The 27,132-nt window shown below is 40.9% G+C and overlaps 2 pseudogenes; both read left to right on the top strand.

Moving 5' to 3' along the window:
- Positions 1–772: 772 nt before the first annotated feature.
- LOC148034282 (uncharacterized) lies at positions 773–5,657 on the top strand (annotated as a pseudogene).
- An 18,237-nt stretch (positions 5,658–23,894) lies between these two features.
- On the top strand, positions 23,895–24,519 carry LOC148034281 (uncharacterized; annotated as a pseudogene).
- The last annotated feature ends 2,613 nt before the right edge of the window (positions 24,520–27,132 follow it).

Here is a 27,132-nt window from a genome sequence, read left to right as displayed (position 1 = left end):
ACAGGCGCAGAGATGCATGCACCGCTTGACCCGCCGTAAAAAGCGGGAATGGGAGGAGGAGAGATATTGGGATATATACCACCTTCTTATGAGCAGAGATTGTGCAGAGGCATGGGGGCAGATCAGAGAACCACGCTCACCCACACCGATACATGACCCTGCACTATGGCACGGATACGCACAGAGTTTATATCATGTACCCGCATAGCCGCTGATACCCACACCATGTACACCGAGACCGGGTATTTCATCCTTTTTCACCACTAGTATGGTGAAACATGCTATCTCACGGTTACAACATGGCCGCGCTCGAGACCAGTTTGATCTTCAGGCAGAGCATATTATATATGGCAGAGACACATTGGCTCCACTCATTGCTCACCTCTTCAACCGTGCATTGTCTGAGGGGTTCCCTGACTCGTGGACAGAGCACACCATTGTACCTATCCACAAGTCAGGGGATCCTATGTATCCTAACACATATAGGACCATCATGATTGGGCCAGTTTTGGCCAAACTTTATGGCACGGTGATGGAGGAGGAGCTCAGCACGCTGGCAGAGAGAGAGTGCATGCGCACACCCGGACAGGCAGGGTTCAGGCGGGCATTTTCTACCATAGACCACATCTTCACTCTCCATTGTCTGATCGACCAGACACGAGTGAAGAAACAGAGATTGTACTGTTTCTTTGTGGATTTTCGCAAAGCCTTTGACACGGTTCTGAGAGAGAGGCTTTTCAGACGCCTACTTGATCTGGGGGTGGATGATGACATGATGTGGGGTATTTATGCACTATATGAGCGGGTTACTGGCAGAGTCAAATTTCCGGGAGGTATATCAGATCCCCTTGTGAGCACCATTGGTGTGAAACAAGGATGTCCACTCTCACCGACTCTATTTGGGCTATACATTGATGAGATAGCAGAGTTTATTCAACAGCGAGCCGGGGGAGGTATAGATCTCAGTGGAGCCACAGTTCATATCTTACTATATGCAGACGACATTGTGTTGGTCTCAGACTCAGCTCAAGGATTACAGCAGCATTTATTAGCATTGGATGATTTTTGCATACAGAGAGGCATGATAGTGAACCTTGGTAAAACCAAGGTTCTTATATTCCATACATCAGCTCAGATACGCAGACAGAGTATTTTCATGGCAGCAGGAGGGAGTATTGAGGTCACTGGATCATATATATATTTGGGAGTCACCTTTACAGCAGCTTCAGGGACTTTCTCGATGACACAGGCAGCTCGTGACCACCTCACTAGAGGATACTCAGCATTGGCTCTTATGGAGCGACAGTGTCATCAGGCACATTTCCAGGAGCCCCGCACCAAGGGGTGGCTCTTTGATACTCTAGTCACTCCAGCACTAATGTATGGAGCAGCTATATGGGGGCTAGGCCTTGCCGATTATGTATTGATGGAGAGACCTCAGGTGATCATGATATCTAGATTGATTCGCAGCAAGGCCTCAGTCCCACATGACATTGTGCGAGCAAAGCTTGCCACACTACCCATGCTAGTCGAGCCATTATATCAGACAGTCTGCTTCCTACACAGATTTCAGGATATGGACAGAGATCGCATTGCATACAGAGCATATATGGCATCTTAGGAGATGGCTCGAGCGGGGGATACCACATCATGGTATGCACAGACTAGAGCTTGGTTTGACAGACATGGGCTGGACATTGATAGACTCCCACCTCTTCTATATGATACTCAGGCTCCCACTTACACCCTCTCTCTCTCTGAGAGGAACAGAGTCATCAGACAGGAGATATGGCATATTTATATACAGAGGACATGGGTCAGCCCTGCACAGCCACTGCCATCGAAGATGGCACATTATTATATACAGTTCTTGAGCATATCAGAGCAGGGATTCATAGAGATTCCGAGATATATGCAAGTCTATATGCCACATCGATTGAGAGTTCTTATTGGACAGCTCAGGGTATCATCACATCAGCTTATGATTGAGAGTGGCAGAGCCAGTGGCATCCCAGGGGAGGAGAGGATATGCCCCCTTTGCAGATCAGAGGTGGAGAGTGAGGAGCATTTTGTTCTCAGATGCCCGGCATACTCAGAGTTGAGATCTAGATACACATTGAGCAGCTCACTTCAGGGATGTATGACTAATATGGATCAGAGATCATTTGGCCATTTTCTGGGAGAGGCATGGCACATCAGAGAGCAGAGCACACAGCGGGTCCCAGTCAGAGAGGGGCCCACCCAGACGACTATTACATAGTTCTTTCAGACAGACAGAGTGAGAGCTACTGTACCAGCCTCCAGCCAGACCTCCGGGCTCACACTACAGCAAGCTGAGGACTAGCGTACCCGACGCCGCACGAGGATCCGTGGGTTTCGGACCCCACAGCCACACCGACAGGAGATCCGGAGGATTCTTGATCTACATCGACAGCAGATTGAGATCCGACGACACTCGACACATTGGATCTCAGATCTCCAGTTTGCTCTTTCTCCACCGCTGATGTACCACATCCTGCATCCAGGAGGGATCACCTGCTATTAGCGACTTCGACGACTGCTACTACATCCTAGGATAGTATATCTCCCTGCATCTGTTACATATACACATCGCACCACTTTATCACAGCCGACAGTTGTTCCCCTATCACAGCCGACATTTATTCCCCTTTTATAGCCATTATCTGGAGTACCAGAGCTACATACGCACATACACATACACGACACTTATCACACTCACAGTACCGTATTTTCAGTTTCCAGTTTTTAGCTTTTCATTCAGCACTTTTATTTTGGATAGCTGGACCTCATCAGTTGTATCACAGTTTGTCTCATAGGCCAGTTTTGGTCTTTAGAAGACGTTAATATAACTTTCTTTCTTTCTTTCTTTTCTCTCTCTCTCTCCCTCTCCCTCTCCCTCTCCCTCTCCCTCTCCCTCTCCCTCTCCCTCTCCCTCTCCCTCTCCCTCTCTCTCTCTCTCTCTCTCTCTCTCTCTCTCTCTCTCTCTCTCTCTCTCTCTCTCTCTCTCTCTCTCTCTCTCTCTCTCTCTCTCTCTCTCTCTCTCTCTCTCTCTATTATTCCCATGCATCAACCTAGTTGTGAGATCATTGATACATGGAAGGTTTAGAGAGCATTATCTAACTATTCATGGGGTGAAAAAGGCAATGCTTGGTGTTGTCATGTATGTTTGGAAAGAGAGAACATAGATTCAAAGAAAATGAGATGTTATTGCAAGCAAACATCTCTAAAGATAAAGAATGTTAAGTTTGGTTGGTGACTTGGAGTGTTTTGTTGCTAAGGCCATGCATCCTTATAGCAAAGGCCCAAAGGTTTTGAGTTATTTATTGAGGTATGGAAAAAAGTCATTGGGTGTGAGAAATTGTGGGTTGAAAATGTCTTGGATTAGGACATCTTGAAGGTAATTGGATGAGATCTACTAAACCATTTTGTTTGAAATTGCTAAGGATTGTGATGCTAATGTTCTTGGTTTACAAAGCTTGGGTGGAAAGATTAGTGTTTCTAGATGAAGTCTTGAAATATGAAGGTGCTATCATGCCACATGCGCAAAGAGTTTCTTTGTTTTCATAGTTCTTGAAGAGAAGACCATACAAAGGAGTTATGCTCTTGGGTGGTAGAAATCGAATTCATTGATTTTTTATGAGTAAATTGTACATGGAAACTCATGTATGTGCAATATACCACTAATACTAGCCATGAAAGTTGTGATGCAAATATTTTCTTGGTTACAAGAGGTTATTTGTACCTTTGACACTTCTTTTATGATTGCTATTGTTTTTTTCCTTTTTCTTTGTCTTGAGGTAAGGCGTTATAGTAATCTTACGTGCTTTTTCAGTTTCTTGCACATTAGTTGGCGATCTATCATCTTTCATCTTCTAGTCTCACAATGTAAAGAAGGTATTAGGAAAATTGAAGAGTTATTGAATTCTATAATGTATAGAGAGGAAAGGTTAAGACCCTAGAGGATCAAAAGATGTTAGGGCTAAGACACAATGCAACTCAAGAGTCAAATGACATCAACAAGTAGGATGAAGGATAAGAGACTCCTTAGTAACGTGAGGTGGAAGCTATCAACACTATAATAGAAACTTTGAAAATATTTTCACAAATACAATACAATTCCAAAAATAGATCCAAGCATAAAGAATACTCATGTGAAAGAAAATTGCAGTGCAAGTTATGTCCAAGTTTTTCAAGCTTCCAAAATTTCAATTTTCTTGAACTTGTGTGAAAGAACATTGAAGAATTTTCATGGAGGACATAGCTTAGTTACTCGCAAGACTTTCATGGAGTTGGTTACTAAGCCTAAAGTTATTACACAAGTTTGACCGTAGATATAATCTGTTGGACACTATGAGTGGCAAACTCTAAAGACTCAAAAGATAGAGTTGTTTTTGCATGCTATAGATCCTGCCTTGTAGAGAAGTTGAGCTTAGAAAATCCCTTAGAAGATGAAATGATATAATTGGGTTTAAACATAGATTGATAGAATGTGAAAGATCTTGTCTGTGTTCTTGTTAAGAGGCAAAGAAAAGGGCCAAATTACATATTGGGACTATGTCTATAGCATCTAATAAGGTAACAAAGCCTACAATGAAATAACCTGTGTCTATAGCTACACATTTTGTTAAACATGATGTTATGGATGAGTCAGTTAAAGGGATGTGTGACCTACAACTTAAGTTTTTAAAGCTTGTTGAAAAGGGGCAAGCTGCAACCCCTAAGGCTTCAACTCAAGAGGGATTTTTTTATCATTGCATTTAGTGTGATAGTCCTTTACATGAGGGGAAGAGACTATGATATGTATTGAGATACTTAAGAAAGAAAATTTACTTTTTGGAAAGAGAATAATAATCATTTTCTAGAAATAGGCCTTCCACTTGACCCAAATTTTGGGAAAGATGGGATGCAAAAATGCTTGATAATATGGCTCCTAAGAATGTATATGTAGTTGTGAAAGCTACCACTTTTGGGTTGCGGATTGAAGAAACTCCTAGATGTGGTATGGTTGCTCTTCATAAAGTAGAGATTTGGACTCATGCAATGCACACAACTGAAATGGATAAGAGATCTAGGGTCTTGTGCAGGTAAGAGCATTCATGAGATGAATGATGGGCTCAGATGGGCTAGTGGATTCACTTTCAACTTAAGCTTATCTCGCTAGGAGTTAGAGGATGGATATGATTGTCGAAGTGAAAAGGACAAGGGGTGAGGATAATGTAAGTACTACTAAGGGAGTGACCCATGGATATTTAGATCATCCTAAAGCTTTTGCTAAACCTAATCTAGAGCATGTGATGGAAGATGTGTCTCAAGAAAAAAAGCAAGATAGAAAGAAAAGGGAAAAATAACTAGGGTACAAACTACAAACAGATATTGAGATTGCAACTAATATTATGAAAGCACTTGAAGAGTGCATCTTCAATAGTAGGGTTGAGTTGATTCTTGGAGAAGTATTAAGAATTGAGAAAATATGGCTTTTTGAAGAAATTATTAATATCATTAAAAGAAAATGATAGTTTCTTGGGCAGCCAATGAATGCCATGGTAGTACATACATGTGGATTATGAGGATGATACATATGATGTTTTAGATATTGTTGATGTTGTAAATGTGGTGGTTAAAGGTGCAAAAGTTGATGTACTGGCTAACAAAGTAGTAAATTGTAGTAGTACAAAAAGGGGGGTGAGACAAATACATAATGATGATGCAACGTCAAGTTTGATTCCTAGAAGTCACTAAACCTAAAATAGTTAGGCTCAAGCAACAATAGAGTCAATTGTGAAGATTGGGTGAGCATGGATCAGAGATCAATGTAATGGTCAAAGATTTTTATGAAAATGGTGAATAGCCAATTAATGTTGATAATAGATGGAGGATGTGGGTAGCAAACAACTCTTTAAGGAATCCTTATGAAACTTGCTTGAATGTGAGGGTTACCATTTGTGACATGCATAATCATCAATATTTCTTTGTATAGGACCCTTCAACTTATCCGATCATTTTGGGACAGCCATATATCACTCATGTCCTCATGGAAACAAAAGTGTTGGATGGCATGTCAACTTATGCATGAGTTCAAAAGTTGAGATAGAAAAAGAGCTATCCAGCTCTTGATTGTGTGTGTGAATCATGCCAGAAATAGAGAAATGCTAAGGGACTATCCATTGCCACAAAATATGTGAGGTGCCCGCCCATTGATTGTGTCTATGCACACTTTTAGCGGTCTATCGAGAAACGAATCTAAGCGTCATTTCCAGGCACTCCCATGGAATGTTTCAAGTTTTGTCGCCTAGGGTTTCCTGAATCTGTCTTGCAATGGAACGTTCACGGCCAAACACACTAGGATTGACCTGAAATTTGGGCTCGTGGTGGCCAAGGTCTCCTAACAGCATTCTAGCATCGAATCATGGGCATTGTACTTTACGTAGAGATACCCAAGTCGAAGTAGACCCATGTTGCACTTGGTTCAAAGAGAATGGGAAACGAGAGGGATGCACTGCTCAACCTCTCTGCCCGTAGGGCATAGTCCCATTCCAGTCCCCTAAAACGACATGAATCGGGGTTCTAATCTAACAATTCCTAAGGGTCGTCGGATGTCAATAAAACCTTGTGAGAAGCCTCCTAGTTCTTTGGGACCACCCTACCGTAGGACAAACCCGTCGGGGGTTCTGCCCACCCGCTTCCCTTAATAGCTTTAGTTTTCTAATTAGGTCCTACCACATTTATGTGTGAACAGGGTAAAGCAATCTATTGACAAACAAGTTCAAACAAGTTCCTTAACTTATCTTCAAGTTAATTTTTGTCTCCCGCCCATACAAGAGAAATTATGCATCCCTTCTGCCCTGCAAAAGTAAATGGTCCAAATCTCATGGCACTACAAACTCAATCCTTTATCTAGAATAGGATCTCCCAACATGCCTAGACGTTGGGGGCCACGGAGGTCTTCAACTCCATTCTAGACCTAGCAAGGGGTGTCCAGAGCTCCAACTGACCCGCAAGCTGTCTAGAGAGAAACATCCTTCTCGTGGTTGGCCTTTTCACTACTCGACCTTCGGTCCTTTAATCGAGCAGTGCCCTCTTTGGGTTAATCCACGGTGAGATCATGGAGGTGATCCACCCGTGCAAAATATCATTCCTTAATTAAATCCTTTAAGAATCAAGCACAAACAAGGCATTCAACCCTAAAATCATTTTTCAAGAAAACATTCCTTTATTCCCATGGCGACTTGTCATCACAAACCCTTTCCATGCATTTACCATAAATCACAAGCACTTGGAATAATCATCCAAACAACAACTAACAACCAGCTAAATGTAAAAGCACTTAGGATGTTGTTCGATCAACCAACAAAACCAATTGCATTCTTCCCAAAACAATGCAAGAATAGTCGTGATAACATTTCCATTGCATATCTACTCTCCCCCTTGGGATCAACGAGCGATTCTATATAAAATTTACTTAACGCTTGTATGCACAATTTTTAATGTCATGATTATGTCATTCATAACCCTTGACCAATTCTTCCTTGTAATTGCTCTATCAACAAATAAGCCACATGCAACTAGGTGCAATTAACTTTCCTTGATATATGCACTTCGTAAGCTCCATCTTACAAATATGTGAGATGAAATAATCTATACTGGTGCATCATAGTATGGGACCTAACGTATCTCATACGGGAATCAAAATAAGCATCTATCAATTCGAAAATACATTAGTTATGACCGGTACCGCAATTGGATTGACGGTGATGCCTTCGTCTGAAGCTTTGTTGTTGGTTATGGGATTGCTATTCGTACGTGACACTCTTCGCTTGGGGGCCATCGTCTGCAAGTAGACTCAAGAGATTAAAAAGGTGGAATAGATTCAAGATGGGAGAGCGTAAGAGAAGATGGTTAAGTCGAGGATCGAGATAGAGGGGATTGTGCAGCCTCTTGAGGTGACTCTTCTCTCTCTCTCTCTCTCTCTCTCTCTCTCTCTCTATCTATCTATCTTTCAAGAGCTCTCTCACAATCTCTTGGAGGGTATCCTTCTCTCTACCTCTCTCTAGTAGCCTCTCGGGGTCTCCTTATGCTTCCTTGTGCCTCCCCATGCCTATAGTGAATTAGAGAAGAGGGCTTGTGGCTGAGAAGTGGAGCTCTTTGTGGAGGGGGATCTTGGAAAGATCAATGATTTGATGCTCAGATCATAAATCTGATGGTTCCATTGGCTTCAAAAGGGGGGTAAAACACCCAAGACACTTGCTTAGAAAGCTCATACTTCACTCCTTTTTCTTTTCTATGTTCGAAGTGTTGTTTTCTGTCTGTGGACTGTGATCACGGTGCGCACGATTTCGTAAATCCTCTCTTTATTTTTTATTTGTATAAAATCTCCAAACAAACTAAAACATCACTTGTCTTTTCTTTTAAATAACATCCAGTTGTACAAAAATACCTTGATCCTTGCACCATTGCTTCCACCATAACCGAGCATGGTCAACTATTGGCTATCATTGCTTGATTGGTAGAAGTAGTTCCCAAAGCAGAGAAATAATCACTCATTGAGTCAATTCATATCTCTGCCTCATCCGTGACATCTCTTCCTTCTACATCAAACTCGGGTGCCTTAATTTGCTTGAGAAGAAATTTCTTCTCTTGCATGTCAACATTTGTGGGTGCAGGAGGTGCCTAACAATCAAGCCATACCATTTAGGTTATTCTATTTAGGATATGTCTATGAACCATACATTAATCAATTGCATATCATTACGGAGTTTTGCTCTGATACCAACTGTGAGGTGCCCGCCCATCGACTGTCTAGGCACGCTTTTAGCGGTCTATCGAGAAATGAATCTACGCGTCATTTCCTAGCACTCCCATGGAATGTTTCGAGTTTTGTCGCCTAGGGTTTCCCGAGTCCACCTTGCAACGGAACGTTCACGGCCGAATCCACTAGGATCAACCTAAAATTTGGGCTCCTAGTGGCCAAGGTCTCCTAATAGCATTCTAGCGTCGAATCCTGGGTATCCTACTTTACAAAGAGATACCCAAGCCGAAGCAAACCCATGTCGCACTTGATTCAAAGAGAATGGGAAACGAGAGGGATGCACTGCTCAACCTCTCTGCCCATAGGGCATAGTTCCATTCTGGTCCCCTAAAATGACATGAATCAGGGTTCTAATCTAACAATTCCTAAGGGTCGTTGGACGTTGGTAAAACCTTGTGAGAAGCCTCCCAGTTCTCTGGGACCACCCTACCGTAGGACAAACCCGTTGGGGGTTCTACCCACCAGCTTCCCTTAATAGCTTTAGTTTTCTAATTAGTTCCTACCACATTTATGTGTGACACTTAAAGTCAGCTTCATTAAATAAGCCTTTTAGGGAACATGGTTCATTTGCATAACTTATAGCACAAACACGAAAACATGGTAAAGCAATCTATTGACAAACAAGTTCAAACAAGTTCCTTAACTTATCTTCAAGTTAATCTTTGTCCACCGCACATACAGGAGAAATTATGTGTCCCTTCTATCCAACAGAAGTATCCCTTCTACCCTGCAGAAGTAACTGGTCCAAATCTCATGGCACCACAAACTCAATCCTTTATCTAGAATAGGATCTTCCAATATGCCAGACTGTAACGGGCCATAGGAACCCTCCCCTAAAATTTTAAAAGAAAAAGATTTTTTTTAAATCATTAGTTCAATTTTTTTAATTTTTCCCCTCTCTCCCCAGCGACAACACATCGGGGAGAGAGAGAGAGGGAATGATGGTGCTAGGGGGCATGCAGCCCCCCAGGTGGGAGGGGTGGCCATGCCACCTACCTCCTCCCCTCCCCTAAATAGGGGAGGCTTCTCCCCTCCCCCGGGACAGATAGAGGCTATGCCCCCTTCCATGTATGTCAGTGCCCCCTGTCAGCTCTGCAGGGCCTTGAGGGCATCGACTGAAGGTTTCCCCCCCTGCTCGCTCGGTGATGCTGCACACCCCGCCCCTGGGCCTTCGTCCATAGTCGCCAGATGCTGCCTGGGGCCCTTCAAACGACGTTGTCCCCTACGTTTCGCTTCAACGGCAATCATGGGCTGACATACTGCACTGCTACCCACGCGGATGACTCAGCCCACCTTTTTTCCCCCGTTGTCCTATTGAAACGGGCCCTGGGGTCTTCGACCATAGTCACCCCCTGTTGACTAAACGCTACGAGACCCTCCCGGGCCCTCCAAACAAGTCACCTCCCTCCCTGATTACCATCTAGCTCGACCAGTGAGAATGGAAAGTAGGAGTGAGAGAGAAGAGGAGGAAGAGGGGGAGAAGGAGAAGGAGAGAAGGAGGAGTAGGAGAGAGAAGAGAAGAAGAGGGAGAAAGAAGAAAAGAAGAAGGAGTAGAAGAGAGAGAAGAGAAGAAGAGGGAGAGAAGAAGAAGAAGAGGGAGAGAGAAGAGAAGAAGTGGGAGAGAAGAAGAAGAAGAGGGAGAGAGAAGAGAAGAAGTGGGAGAGAAGAAGGGGGAGTGGGAGAGAGAAGAGAAGAAGAGGGAGAAAAGAAGAAGGGGAGAAGAGAAAGAGAGAGAAGAGAAGAAGAGGGAAAGAAGGAGAAGAGAAGAAGAAGGAGTGGGAGAGAGAAGGGAAGAAGAGGGAGAGAAGGAGAAGGAGTGGGAGAGAGAAGGGAAGAAGAGGGAGAGAAGGAGAAGAGAAGAAGAAGGAGTGAGAGAGAGAAGAGAAGAAGAGGGAGAGAAGGAGAAGAGAAGAAGAAGGAGTGGGAGAGAGAAGGGAAGAAGAGGGAGAGAAGGAGAAGGAGTGGGAGAGAGAAGAGAAGAAGAGGGAGAGAAGGAGGAGGGAAGAGAAGGAAAGAAGGGAGAAGTAGAAGAAGGAGGAAAAAGAAAGGGGTAGAAGAGAGAAGAGGAGAAAGAAGAAGGGGAAGAAGAGAGGTAGAGGGAAAGAGGTAGAGGAGAAAGAAGAAGAGGTAGAAGGAAAGAGGAGAGAAGTAGTAGAAAAAGAAGAAGAAGAGGAGTAGAAGGAGAAAATAAGAGAAGAGAAGAGAAAGAGAGGGAAGGAGCAGAAGGAGAAAAGAAGTGGGAGAGGGAGAAGGAGAGGGAGAGAGGGAGAGAGAGAGAGAGAGTAGGAGAATAAGTGAAGAGAAGAAGAAGAGAGAGAGGGAGAAAGAAAGAAGGAGAGGGAGTGAGAGTTGGTGAGTAACCGCAACAAGCCACACCCAAACCATTCTCTTGCCAAAGGACCCCATCCAGCGGTCTTTCCCACCTGAACGTGTCAACCCGAAACCTGTTAAGGTCCGGGCTGCCCAATCTCCATGAGGCGAATGGCTCCCAAGAAGAAAGTCGCGGGAAGCATAGGTGCCCAAGCTATCGGTAATGTTGGAGAGGCGAGCGGAGCGACCAACGCTGCACACACAAATCAAGCCCAGGTTCTAAGCTTTAAAAAAATTAATTAGGTATTATTTCTTGTGGAAGAGATGAAAGGATTGGTGATGTGCACGGAATAGGAACAAGTCTTAGGGTTCTGTTTACTCTAAGTACTAAGTTGCATGCGCGAAACAGTAGAGTTTGGAATTCACGTAAGATTTTATGCATGAAATGATAGTTTTTACTCACATAAAATGATAAGGTTATCGCCTTACTTCATATAAAATGATAGCTTTTTAACTAGTTCAGTGCATGAATAGTCATTTAGAATTCATGTTTTGCAATCATGGTTAAAAGAAACACATGAAATGTTAATTTCTATTCATAAGATACACTTGCATCGTTAGACAAAACCCTAGACTTTCATAGACGCAAGTCACATGTGATCCGGTGCATTAGAATGAGTACTTGTTGCCAGCAATAAAGAGAGATAAAAGTTGTTTAGGAGGTACAACTATACTAAACGCACAATGTGCATGATGGTTAAGGTTGATTGGGAAATCCCACACTAAGACAATTGGAAGGATCGCATGCATCTAGATTGCATCTTTTAAGTCTAAACGAAGAATCATGTGTTGCCATGTGTGTTAACTGAGCTTGGTTGGAATTAGAGATTAAAAGACCCTTGGTTGGGTTGCGAATAAGGCATGTCCGTTGCCTTGACTGACCAGCTAGTTAGGGACTAAGATACCCTAAGGTAAAACCCAAGGGAAAAGGGAAAGTATAAGTCAACTTACCAAGACCATTTGCTTGCGTAATCTTGTTTGAAATTATTGGGTTCTCGCCAAGTTGCAAAAAGACCCAAGATCGGATATTGGGAGCATCCGGGGGAAAAAAGGAATTACACCTTAGCAGTCAGTCGTACAAACGACCTCCGAAATGTTCGTGCTTGTACTTAGGTTCATTATTTTTAATCTCTCTGCTCAAGGAACTAATTCAAGGAAAACACTTAATGCTTCAGGTTGAAAGCCTGGAGGGAGAGGAAGGGACAGTTACCTCCGACTGTCTACCTAGCCCTATCTAAGGGGGTTGATAGCCGCGCTAGGTATATGGACCTAACCCACCATGAGAGGTCTCTCAATGGGTGCTACTTGGAGCGGGAGGACGCTTGGGTGCTAGGGGAGGCTCTGACTGTAAATCCCTTACCTCCGGATCCCACACAAGAGGTCGACGTGACTCGAGATGGGATCTCGAGGCCCGTGTACTAGTCAACAGGCGGAACCTGGAGCAACAATCCTGTAGATTGCTGGGATAGCCTGCGGGCGTGATATTGGATGTACTCCAATATTTTTTTTAATAAATAAAGAGCAATTATTGGAGAAAAAGGAACTTGCTAGGCATTATCTTTGTGTCTGTACCTAAGTTACGTGAAGAAACCCGTGATTAATTTGTTTAATTAAGGAAGCTGATTTTGCATTCCAAACGTAATGTGTTAGGTAATTAGATAACTAAAGCAAACTGAGGAAAGTGTGGTGGGCGTGACTTAGGTCCATCCTACGGAAGGGTGGCCCCTGTTAGCTGGGAACTTTTCTCAAATGATGAGATAATAAGACAGTAGATGTAGAATTTCGGGTTTATTCTATTTTAGGGGAAAGGAATGGGACTATGCCGTATGGCAGAGAGGTTGACCTTCACATCCCTCTCGTTTCCATTCTCCATGAACCAAGTGCAGCATGAATCCGCTTCGACTCTGTGGTTTCTATGAAAATTGGTACATCTGGAGCTCGACGCTAGTTCCTTCCTAGAGACTTTGCTAATAGAAAAGGAACCTTGACCTCAGGTCAATCCCAAGAGGGAATGGCTAGACACTTCCGCTCGGGCAGACTCGGGAAGACCTAGATCGCAAACCCTCTGTCATTCCCTACGAGTGCCAGGCGGAGCCTTCTAGACACTCCTCCCAATGGGCTGCTAAGACGTGTCCCACAAGTGGACAAGCGGACACATCACACAGACGCTGGGGGCCACGGAGGTCTTCAACTCCATTCTAGACCTAGCAAGGGGTATCCAGAGCTCCAACTAACTCGCAAGCTATCTAGGAGCGAAACATCATTCCCGTGGTTGGCCTTTTTACCACTCGACCTTCGGCTCACAAATCGAGTAGTGCCCTCTTTGGGTTAATCTGCGGTGCGATCATGGAGGTCATCCACCCGTGCAAACTATCCTTCCTTAATTAAATCCTTTAAGAATCAAGCACAAACAAGGCATTCAGCCCTAATATCATTTTCCAAGAAAACATTCATTTATTTCCATGGGGACTTGTCATCACAAACCCTTTCCATGCATTTACCATAAATCACAAGCACTTGGAATAATCATCCAAACAACAACTAACAACCAGCTAAATGTAAAAGCATTTAGGATGTTGTTCGATCAACCAACAAAACCAATTGCATTCTTCCCAAACAATGCAAGAATAGTCGCGATAACATTTCCATTGCATATCTGCTCTCCCCTTGGGAATCAATGAGCGATTCTATATAAAATTTACTTAATGCTTGTATGCATAATGTTTAATGTCATGATTATGACATTCATAACCCTTGACCAATTCTTCCTTGTAATTGCTCTATCAACAAATAAGCCACATGCAACTAGGTGCAATTAACTTTCCTTGATATATGCACTTTGCAAGATCCATCTTACAAATATGTGAGATGAAATGATCTATACTGGTACATCATAGTATGGGACCTAATGTATCTCATATGAGAATCAAAATAAGCATCTATCAATTTAAAAATACAATACTTACGACCGGTACCGCAATTGGATTGACGGTGATGCCTTCGTCTGAAGCTTTGTTGTTGCTTATGGGATTGCCATCCATACGTGATATTCTTTGCTTGGGGGCCATCATCTGCAAGTAGACTCAAGAGATTAAGACGGTGGAATAGATTCAAGATGGGAGAGTGTAAGAGAAGATGGTAAAGTCGAGGATCGAGATAGAGGGTATTGTGCAGCCTCTCAGGGTGACTCTTCTCTCTCTCTCTCTCTCTCTCTCTCTCTCTCTCTCTCTCTCTCTCTCTCTCTTTCAAGAGCTCTCTCACAATCTCTTGGAGGGTATCCTTCTCTCTACCTCTCTCTCACAGCCTCTCGGGGTCTCCTTATGCTTCCTTGTGCCTCCCCATGCTTCATATTTATAGTGAATTAGAGAAGAGGGCTTGTGGCTGAGAAGTGGAGCTCTTTGTGGAGGGGGATCTTGGAAATATCAGTGATCTGATGCTCAGATCATAAATCTAATGGTTCCATTGGCTTTGAAAGGGGGGTAAAACTCCAAGACACTTGATTAGAAAGCTCTTAGTTCACTCCTTCTTTTCTCTGTTCGGAGTGTTGTTTTCTGTCTGTGGACTGCGATCACGGCGCAGGCGATTTCGTAAATCCTCTCTTTATTTTTTATTTGTATAAAATCTCCAAACAAACTAAAACATCACTTTTCTTTTCTTTTAAATAACATCCAATTCTAGAAATCTCTATATCTTTTTTTAGATAATATCTAAAATAAACTAGTTTTGCCCAAAATCTAATATTTTTGGACCATCCCAAACTATACACATTAATACTAGTGATTAATATAGCTCATAAGTCTCGTTCACATTGTAACTTAATTGAAGGGTGGCTAAGGTCCTTGTCAATTCGAGAAAAATATCGGATTTATGACTCTCGATTTTTCTAAATAAAATATTTTTAATTAAATAAAAATTATTAGTTATTAATGTTAGTTAGTTTTTACCTTAGTTAGTATTTAGTTAGTAATCTTACTAACTTATTAATTGACTAACTAACTTTCAAACTAACCAACTAACTTTTATTGTGTGGAAATATTACAAAATATGAAAGAGTCTAGGCAATTGAGTTTTCAGTGTGGGCACTATTATAAGGCGCAACTTTAATGGTGCTATGTAGAGAAAGCTCTTGACTCTTATTGCAGACATAGATGCTTCTTTGGGAGGATTTATTGAATTTATATTAGCAAGTTCTATATGTTTTTGAAGAATTGAGTCTATGAATAGAGCTAAAAGACCATATATATTTAGGGATGAAAAGGACATGAAAAAGCATGGATTATTGGTAATGGCAAATGAGAGCATCAGTATAGGGTGGAGTGAGTTTGATATGGTGAACTACTATTTGCAATCTACTCCTTGGGGGACTTTTATTTAGGCTATGATAAATTTTAGTTGGCAATAGAGAGCAAGGATATTACCATTATCAAGACACCCTTGGGTTTAGCGCATATGTGTACTATGTACTCTTTCCCAAGGAGCAACAAATCCAATGGCACATATCATGAATGCTATGAGAAAAAGGTCTTTCAAGAGTATATTCCTTATTTGACTATGCCATTCTTGGATTATGTATCTATTAAAGGATGTGTAGAGGAAGAGAAGATGAAGACTTGAATGATCAAGACTACATGAAATTTTTTGGTAGTCACATTGCCAACTCTGAGAAGATTTTGGCTACATTAGAAGAGGTTCATCTTACTCTTTGAGGTCAAAAGTCTATCTTTAGAGAAAATGAAGTACTAACTATTGACATTGATTGTGTACAGTGAGTAGAATGGCAAGAAAAGTGTGTATAGCAATAGAGAAAGCATGGATAGTAGAGGAAATACAATACAAATGTTAGGTTCTAGCATTGGAAATGTGTTTGGAAGAATTATATGAGGGAGATGGATAAAAATTGGGCAGTACTTGAGTACACTAACAAGAAAGATGAATGGATAGGATAAGACAAAAGCATACGACTATATTCTCGAGGATGATTTTCTTTGGAAGCACCAAAGAGAAAGAAAGGTTCTCCATTACAAGTGATTTGTAACATAGCTTCTCCATGTTACAAAGAGAAAGAAAGGTTCTCCATTATGAGTGATTTGTAACATGGCTTCTTAGTTTTGCAGGTTATGAAAGAAATTCATGAAAGTCTTTCAACTGCTCATGAAAGGGTCTAGGCTACTTTTGAAGATTCAAAAAGGTATTGGTGGAAGGCTATGTATGAAGATGTTTCACAACTTGTTGAAACTTGGAACACTTGCCAAATGTATTTATCAGTGGTGGACATTGAGATTCTTTATAGTCTATCTATGCTTTATTAATGCATTATATATGGGTTCTTGATCTTCTAACCATGGATACAAGACTGTGGAAAAAAGGTTTGTTGTGCTTTCTCGTAAAGACCTTACTAATTAGGATGAAGGAAGATCCTTGAGGATCAAAGCTACAAATGTTGTATGCAAGTTTCTACTAGAGGGAGTGTTTTGTTGCTATAGATGTGTGGGTAAGATTACTATAGATAGAGGACAACTTAATGTTGATGAGGATTGGAACTCTTCTCTAGGCTAGGGATCAAACTTGCATTGACATCACCTTATAATCTAAAAGACAATGGAAAAAGTGAGAGAGAGCATCCTACCATTGTCAAGGCATTAGAAAATGCATTTAGATGTAGGGCTAGAGAGTGGCCACAATTTCTACCATATGCATTATGGGCTGATCATACCACAGCTAGTGCCATGACAAGATATATGCAAGCTAAACCAATGTATAGGCAATAGTGATAATGACATTAAAAGAAGTGGCTACTACATGGAGTGCCTTGTCATGGGAAAATGGGATGACTAGAGAAGAGTAGCAAGCTCTAAGGATCCATCATGTGGAAAGAATTCTAGAAGACATATAGATTGTAGTAGAAAGATTGGGGGTAGCTAGGCTTTGAAACAAAGAGAGGTTTGACAAAAAGCACAAAATTAGACCAACAACTATAGAGGATGGAGAATGTATGATAGTAGCTTGAACAATCAGTATCATACCATCAAGAAGGTTTCCAAGAGATGGTTTCACCTCTACATTGTTAAATAGGTGTGCAATGATGCTACTTATATGCTTATAAGTTGGACGGTATAGCTATGAAGATTCCATTTGTTGCAAGAAAGAGGATCAAACTATTTAAGAGAAGCGATTTAGGCACATTTAAAGAGGATGGACATGACATTGAGCTTAATGATGACAGTGTAGAAAATGATCAAGAGAAAAATCAAAAAGATGATGAAAATAAATAAGAAAAAGACTGTAATCCTAAATATTAAGAATTTTGGTACATGCCAAAAGAGGAATAGGTTTAGAGTGGCTATGGTAAGAGTGTTGTAAGTACGGTACATATAGATTAGAAAGTAGGACATTGCAAATTTGTAGTTTTTGACAACTTTAATGTTCTAAAAGTTGGTGTTTATTGGGAATTTTTTTATCATGACTACACATCGAGGGTGTACTTTCACACCTAAGGAAGATTTCTACCAATTTTGGTAGCCAATTAAGTACACAAGAGATACATTCTTTAGAAGGTTGATATCAATAGATAGTACATTGCACATAGGAAAACAGAATGGTAGGCTATGCAAAGTTTTTTTGGGGTAGCAACTTATGGAATATCCATCATTTGCAATACAAGTCCATCAAAGGCCGCTCTATATTAGACAATGTACTTAATGTCATCATGGCAACAGATTGGGCATAAAGGTTAAGACATAAGATCACCTTGTTGCAACTAGACATAGAAAAGGTGTTTGATAATCTTGGTTGGAGTTTCTTGAAAGAATCCATGCTAGCAATGGGGTTCTCCAAGAGGATTGCAAATTTTCCATACTTCCTATCTAGCGGTGCCAAAACTTAGGTCTTGAAATATGGCATGTTGATAGAACCCTTTGGGATAAGTAGACAAGTACAGCACTTCACACGATGCTATTTGCCATAGCCTTACATCCACTATTTTGCATGTTGGAAAAGATGGAAAAATAGGGACAAGTGTAGGAGTTCAAGTACAAGGAGAAACAACTCCTTGGGTAGGGTTATGCAAATGACTTGCTCATGATGGTAGGGGCAAGTAAGGACAACCTAGAGAGAGCCATGTACGTGCTTAATGTTTATGAGAGTAGTAGGGTTTGTCATCAACTACCAAAAGTCATAATTGATTAGCATGACGGAGGATGATATAATGGGCCTTAGATGGATGGAGAAAATAGTTAGAAGGGGTTCCATTTACACGTACCTCAGATATTCAATGGGGGTGGACATATAGGAGAGCTTGAAAATTAGTTGGGTGTAATGGAGAAGGTAAGGAGAAAGCTAGATACCTAGAGCTCCATGGCTTGGCCACTCCACATTCACTTGAAAATTCTCAAACTCTTTATTTTCCCCACAATGAGATTTTACCTTCTAGTCCTAAAATGGACAAAAACTAAGAGCAAAGAATGGGATTCCATGGTGGCAACATTTTTATGGGGTTAACAAGGTAAAAGTAGATACATGGCACCAGTTGGCATAGACTTAATGAAAGGGAGCATGGAAGAAGGGGGATTACAGCTAGCCCATCTTGAGATCAAAATAGATGCATTAAAAGAAAATCTCATGAGGAAATGTTGGGAACAATAGACACCCTAGGTGGAAATATTACCAATCATCCTCAAAAAGGAAAACGAGAACCTATACAGAAGGTGGAATATCAACAGAAAAGACTTGATCAGTTCACATGCATTACTAGCGATAAAAGCCAAAGGGATAATAACCGACTTAATAGCGACGTGGAGTAGAATTCTGATGCAGGGAGACCTGAATTTGGAAAGATGGGAGCTTGATAAGGAGTCAAACATATTCTAGGCTTGGGATTTCAAACCGCCACTACCGGGCAATGATAGCAAAAGGGTTTAGCAAAGACAAGCATTGGATAGAGAAAGATAGTAGGGAAATCAATGGCAATGAAGGGGCAATGATGCCATGAGGCATATTCCATGGTGGATTTCGTGAGACCACGGTGGATTCCATAAGTTTTTACGGTGGATTCTGTAAAACTATATTTATTTGACCGGGCTCATACACAAGGTGGATTCCTTGTGTGAGAAGTTGACAGGGACGCCTGTCCTTTTTCGGCATCATGTTAATTTAATGTGCACGTGGGTGATTTCACAAAATACATATTTAAATTAATGGACATTTATGAGTTTAGAGTGCACTCGTATTAAATTAAGGTTAGGACATATTTTCAACCTATTTATTTATTTTGTAGCTGAAGACTGCTAGGTATTCACTTTTGTCAGTTTAATTTTATTATTTTCTAACAATTTTGAATGCTTCAATTGATGTGTAGAGCAAGCAACAGTGGCGTTGGGAAGCACTAGGCGATGGCGTGTATTCAAATTACCTAGAAGAAATTATATTTTCGATAGATGCGTGCCTTATCATTAAAGGCATGGTGCTAATATTCATTTAGGTGTGCTTATTTATTAAAGTACTTGACAAAAATTTATTATTTTGTATGCGCATAGACGCTCAGTTTAAATATTCCATTATTTGACATTGTATATGGGCACATCCCGACTTTTGGAAGGCCCAACTGCTTTATTCTTTATTTGGGCAAAAGCAAACACAAAAGCCAAAGCATGCTAATTGTAAATTGGGCTATTTTTGAGCTTGGAGATTAGTAAATTTATAAATACATGCCTTGTGGAGCGCTCACACAAGGCATAGGGGGAGATTGTACCCAATTTGTCTTTTTTTTTCATGTCTTGCAAAACCTTCTTCTTACTTTATGAGTTTTAGTAGAGTTCTTTATTCTTGGGGACCTTCTAGTGTTCACTACACATGCATATAGCATCCGATTTGCGCACCAGGCAATGATATGGAGCCTATCAAGAAGCACGAGGCTAACATGGGAAGTTGTAACAAGAAGGATTACTTAGCATGGCGCGCCTAGGCTGATAGATGTCAAAAGCAAGTTTTTGGCACTGAAGATTAAGGGGAAGTCCATACAAGTCATTTTAAACACCAAGTTCTTGCAAGTTCTTAAAAAGCATATTGAGCTATAGGAGCAATGAAGTGGAGAGGGTGTGTAGGCACTAGAAAGTCGGGATGGACACTAGTAGGTTCAAGAAAATTATGAAGAACCTTTGGTGACTAAGGATGCCACTTTAGGATAGGATTTTTGGATGGAGAATCATAATTGGCACCATGATCATTGCCTACGAGCAAAATGCACAAAAGAGGTTTGGGGGACGATACATGTATGTGTGGAAGGGAGGAAGAAATGTCACACCTATTTTGGAATGGCTATAATTCACAACAAATATGGAATGAATTGCTCCCACACATTGGAGAAACCCTCAAGTTGGGTGATGAATTGCAAGCATGTTTCTCTATGGAAAGTAGCAAGTTGGAAAAGGAAGGGATGGTCATGCTAAACCTAATAAGAATCACAACTCTTAAAGAAATCTGGAATGCCAAAAACAAAGCTAAATTCGAGGGGTCCACTGTCACCATCAAGTGGCCAACAATAGCATCAAAACTCTGGTGGTTTTTACGTATTTCTTGTATGCTAGGTAAAATAGAAAGAGAGGGCATGACTAGACTCATTAAATGGTTGAACTAGCCATCCCTTTTTGTAATAGAGGGCTCTCTGATATTTTATATTAATAAAAATATTTCTTGGCATCTAAAAATATATTCTAATTGTACTAAAATTTTTAATAGTATACATGTTATCATATATTGTAATACAGTGGTAGTAATGTTTTAGGTTAACCTTAAAAATGTTAGTATTCAATTACTAACATTTCATATTAATATAAAATATTAGTATTACTTTTTATATCAATACCAATATTTTAATGTAAACATAAATTTTATTACAATTTTAACAAAATAAATTATTACGATGGCACTATACAATTTTATAATGCAACATTATTGTGTGTGTGTGTGTGTGTGTGTGTGTGTGTGTGTGTGTGTGTGTGTGTGTGTGTGTGTGTGTGTGTGTGTGTGTGTGTGTGTGTGTGTGTGTGTGTGTGTGTGTGTGTGTGTGTGTGTGTGTGTGTGTGTGTGTGTGTGTGTGTGTGTGTGTGTGTGTGTGTGTGTGTGTGTGTGTGTGTGTGTGTGTGTGTGTGTGTGTGTGTGTGTGTGTGTGTGTGTGTGTGTGTGTGTGTGTGTGTGTGTGTAGTAATGCCTCTAAAAGAACAATGTGGTCTACGAGACTATATTGATGCATATAAAGAAGTGTATCTGTTATTCAAAAAGAGATAAAAATGTGAGATATGCCTCTAAGATTTACTACTAAACAAAAGAAGAGAAAATGATAGAAATATGATTTTCCTTAATGAAGTATCTCCCATAGGCAAAAGTATAGCTCTGTGGTTGAGGTGCCTTAACATTCATCCCTTGTGATACTCAATGATAACCCTAATCTATCAATGACAAGGATATCTATGCCTCTTCTTGGGTGCACATGGACACACTCGATTATCAATGCTACAACCAAGATGATTCCCCTTGATAATGAAGAGGAGTGTTGGGGGTAAATGCTCGTGTATTAGTACGTTGATAGTACCCGCACGCCTGTACATTGTAGGTGGTGGGTGTCCATCATTGTTACTTTATTCTTTATTATTTTAGTGACATTTGAACAAAGGAAAAGCTGGTCACATATTGTGACTATTGGAGTTCCCACATCTTGTGTATGTCTCTCTCTCTCTTGCTCCTCTTGATCCTTCCACCATAGCTCTTACTTCGGCTTGCATGCTTCCACTCCAAGCTCACTCTCTTCAACTGGTATTAGAGCCAACCATTCAACGAGCTTCTTCATCCTTTGCTCCAGCCCGAATTCAAAGCTTCAACTCAAGGTTTCATGGAAACCATTGTTTATTTCTCTCAAGGTATGCATTGAGTCTTTCCTTCTTTCGGCTTGTTCCAGCTTGCTTCACACTTGTTGAGGAGCTTCCCAAGGCTTAGCTGAGCCTTGTTGAGTGCTTATTAAGGTGAGAAGAAGCCATTTTATCTATTTTGGAGTGGATACAAAGCATGGTATAGAAGTTGTAGATAGCTATGGTAACTTGACAACACTATCGTATTTTGTCCATAACTTTTGTATTTTTGTATACGGTATCGTATTTTGTCCATAATTTTTGTATTTTTGTATATGGTATCGGATTTAGGCATTCTATAACTAGAAAAAGAAGACCGCAATGAGATCTAAAAATTTGGGTATTCATAGAGTTGATTCTGTGTAGTTTTCTATTCTCTATTTCACATAGAACAAAATTGTTTTGGTTTGGATGACAAATAGTAAATTCCATAATGCATGTTTGATGCTTCCGGGATGCAATTTTGGTGCCCAGATGGTTTGGTTATGCTTTTGGATTTATTTGAGCACACATTTGGCTCAATTTTCTTAGAGATTTCATTATTATAATAACAAGATTTAATGTCATTTATCTAGAAAAAGGATATGCCTCTTGTCACTTGATGCTTCTGGGGCTTGGTATAGATGCTTGAATGTTCACTTGATACTTGGGGGTGCTTGACACATGTCTTAGAATGCCTTTGGTTTTGATTGACCTCATATTCACTCAATTTTGACTGTCATATTCCTGGAGAGCAAGTATTTGTTTGATAAGATCGTGCTCATTATGGGAAGCTACTCGTGTACCATATATTGGATGTATTGACACTTTGGTTGTCATATATGCCTCTAGATATGTTTACGACATGCTCCTAAGCTGAGATTGGAGATTGCATGCTTTGATATCAGCTATCAATCTTGTCCTTGGATGCTACACTTAAAATCTTGTAGATTACTTGGGTTCAATGCTTTCGGATGTATGCTCTATGGGTCTTGGATACTTGAGTATCATTCACATGATGTTTTGAGCTTTGCTTGCTCATTTGGCATTCGACTTTTGCTTCAGTAAGTGGGAACTACTCAGTTTTATGTATTGAGCAACATTGGCACTTGGATATACTACAAAGCATTTGATTTATATAGTTAAGCTTGAGCTTATTGCAATGAGATAGTGGGACTCATTGTGACATGTATATGCTCTCTTGATATTGTAGAGACCATAGGGTCAAGTCCAGCCCAAGCCCATGATGTAATGCCTGCTAAGCTGTAAGACTCAACCCCGCCACGTAGATGTAACTCCCAAAATGGCCTCCACGGTTCAGTTAGGGAGACATTCTTGATAGATGAAAAATGGGGAATAAAGAGGCAAGAAGGTGCCTAGAACCAGTAGGCGATTCTCGGATAAACTTGTGTACTCCACATTGGTGGAGACGGTGGGGTACTCTCCCTTAACTCACGCAATAGTTCTCTGCTCATCACACCATTTTCTGCTTTACACATACTAACTCATGTCATTTTTTGCCATTGCTCTGCCCACATGAGTCACCCAAATTCACCCCATCAGGCTCGGTTCACCTCAGAGCCCTCATTATGAGAATGCCTCGATGCATTCAGATTTTTCCCATGCAACTCCAATGGAACAAATGTTCCAAGCTGTGTCTAATATGCTGGTTCAAGTCAACCATACTAATCAAGCTCTTCTCAGTTATCTTTCCACGAAGGGCTCCCACACACATAAGGCTGACCCCAAGGTGCGTCCCAAAGCATTTTTCGGTCTTCCCACAAAAGATGTTCTGACATGGTTGGATCAGCATCGTCGCCATGTGGTTTGTTCAACAAGAGGAGACCATCAAGACAAATTGGGTAAATCTCATATCTTTATTGATTCAAAATTTTGCTAATCACAGTGTCACACAGACTGCTCTCCAGTAATTGAATACATTGAAGCAATAGCAATTGGAACCAATAGCACAATTTGCGATTAAGTTAAATCAACTATTGCTTCGTGCTAATTCCACCATGTTCAAAGAAATGAAGTTGTTCTTCCTTTGGCCCCATCTTTGCCATGATCTGTCCCACCACGTTCGCGACCAAGGCCCGCGACTTCCTTTCATGCAGCAATCCAGATTGCACAACAAATTGGTAGCACAACACACAACAAAGACAATACCATCTTGGTGGCACAATCGGTTCCTCAAAGGCAAGTGGTTGATCGTCAGCCTACCCCCATGGACATCAACATCCAAAATGCTTAAGTCAGTAATCGTTGTGACCTGCCAGTTCGGGACACACAAGGTCGGCCAAAATGTTTCTACTGCAACCAATATGGGCATATTCGCAAGCACTATCGGTAGCAGTGACTCTACAAGAAAATCATCAAGTACAACATACTCAAGTCCAATTAGCTGATGTTGCCACCTTAGCAACACTTTTGAAAAACATCTAAGTAGGTGGCTGATGGTGGAAGGGCACCCTCTGCAGATTCAAGCTTCTGGCAACTTCGGACACATGGTGTGTTCAATCTTAGTCCAGATCTTGGACACACCCCATGAGACACTTTTAGATTCAAGTAGCATGACATCCTCCATTAGCCAAAATTTAGTAGAGCATTTAGGCATTCCCACAAGCACAACCACTCCCGTCTCAATATTATTTGGAGATAATGAAGAAGTGTATCACTCCCACACTATAGTCCATTGCACCTTTCATGTATCAACAAGACATTCACACATGATTTTTATGTATTGCCGCGTCATTATTTCCTTTAACTCTTAGTTGTGATTGGTTTGTCAAAACTCGAGCCCGCCGCCATTTGCGCTTTGATAGCCAACACCTAGTCTTGCCCCAAGATCTTCCCATACCGATGATGTGTTCTTCATAAGGCCCCAACTTTGTCTAGGCACAAAACACATTAGTTGATATAGCTACATGTACTCATGGTATTTGATCTTTGTTACACAAGTTTCCTAAGCTCTTTCTCAAACCACACAAGCACTCCATAATCAATCTTCTAATCCATCATTCCATTAATATGGTGTCGTTGTGTTGGGGGGTCGAAGCTCTACCACCGGGGTTTAGAGCAGAAGAGGAGTGAGAGATTCAAAGAGGAGAGAGGAAAAAGATTGGGGTTTGATGGATTCTCGGGTTATGGAGAGAGTAGATGAGATAGAGAGTAACCAATATCTTACATAGCCGTGTCATACAAGTTTACCATAATAAACTTGGATCCGATTACATCAATAACCATGAGGTTTATGCATAGATCTATATCATATTTTGTTCCATTTCCTACAACAAATTCAAGCTCTAATTCCCTCCATTTCATGAACATACATGTATTGAAACTTCAAGATACAAGGTATAGAGAGATAGAACTCATTACAACTAACATAGAGTCCAAAGGATGATAAAAATGCTTCAATAGAACCACAAATGTACTTCAGCCCTACATTAAAACAGTAATTTCCAGCCCTCAAACTTCACTCAAAAATGTATACAAACTCATGGGAAAATCTCCCATTACAATCTCAACCAATGCCCTATTGTTTCGGGAGCATTGTCTACACAAGAAAGTGATTAGATTTTAAGAAACCCCTTCAAATGAATGAGTTTTAATGGATGCCCTGTTTATGACACTTTTTGGGAGAGCCTATTCAGCCCATACATTGGCAAAAATCACCTCTTGACTTGTCCCAAAGTCACTCAAGTACTTGGGCACAAGAATGGCTTCAATGGAACACAAATATGATAAGAGAATGGAAGAAGACTCTCATAAGAGTAGGCTGAATACTTTATCTCTATTTTTCCCTTTTATGGACTGTCATACAACTCATTTTCGTGATACCTAAGTCTTCTTCTTCTTCCTTGTCTTCAAGTATATGGCTCACATCCAAGTCATCAAGCTCATAAGTAGAAGACTCTCTTCGTTTGAAGAGCTTGATACATTTGTTGGCTATTGGTATCTTGATCATGGTCCCATCCATTTTAGCCAAAGTGTAAGTAGCATTATCATGTACTACCTTTACCACATATGGTCCAAACCATCGCTTGGCTAGCTTCCTATGAGCACTATATTGATTGTCCAAGCTGCTGTCATAGACAAGTACCCAATCATTCTCTTGGATAGCTCTTGTCAAACCTCTTCTTATTCTTCAACCTTGCTACCTTCAACCTTTCAATGGCTGACTTGACATCATCTGGCCTTCTTTCAACAAGCTGCCTTATGCGCAAAATCAGCACCTCTTCTCTATTTATGCCTTCATCCCAAGGCAAGATACTCCATGTGATAATAGACTCCTCAATAGGCATAATAGGTGGCTGCCCATACATTAGTTCAACCGGCATATAACCTGTCACTGCACTATGGGTAGTTCTACCAGCCCATAACGTGAATGGAAGCATTTTAGGCCATTCTCTCATCTTCCATCTGCAAGACTTTGCCAAAGCTTTGAGAATCAGTTGATGACCTCTTTCACTCTTGCCATTGCCTTCAGGATTGTAGGCTAATGTAAGAGATAGCTTGATTCCCAATTGAGCAAAGAAATGGCGAGCCTCATCGGCATCCAATTCTCCTCTATCAGCAGTTACTTTGGCAACACAACCATACCTGCAAAACACTTCTTCAAGTAAAAATCTACAAACAGCTTGAGTGGTCTTTGTTGTCAAGGCTTTTCCTTCCACCTGATATGTGGGATCTTCTCTAGCAAGCACTAAATCAATAACCCATCTGTAATGAATAGATAAAGGAAATGTAGGCTGAAGCCCGTCTCTATGCTTAACCATAGAGTACATTTGACAAAAATGACAAGTCTCAACAAAATGCTCAATGTCTTTATATATGTTTTGCCACCAAAATTTCTCTTTTATTTTGGCAAAAGTGCCCCATATGCCTCTATGGCCAGCCAATAGGCTTTCATGAAATTCTTACATGACCTATCTTTGAGTCTTCTTGTCTCCTAAGACACAAATAGGCGCTCCTCCTTTCTTCTTCGTATGCTTCCAAAGGTAGCCATCTTTGAGAAAGAAGCCATAAGCCTTTCTCCTGATTCACTTGAACCCT

The sequence above is a fragment of the Lygodium microphyllum genome, chromosome 6 (genome assembly GCF_053477565.2).
Source record: "Lygodium microphyllum isolate KBCC chromosome 6, Lygodium_microphyllum_v1.1.10, whole genome shotgun sequence".
Taxonomy (NCBI): Eukaryota; Viridiplantae; Streptophyta; class Polypodiopsida; order Schizaeales; family Lygodiaceae; genus Lygodium; species Lygodium microphyllum.
This window is presented reverse-complemented; position numbering and strand designations above follow the sequence as displayed.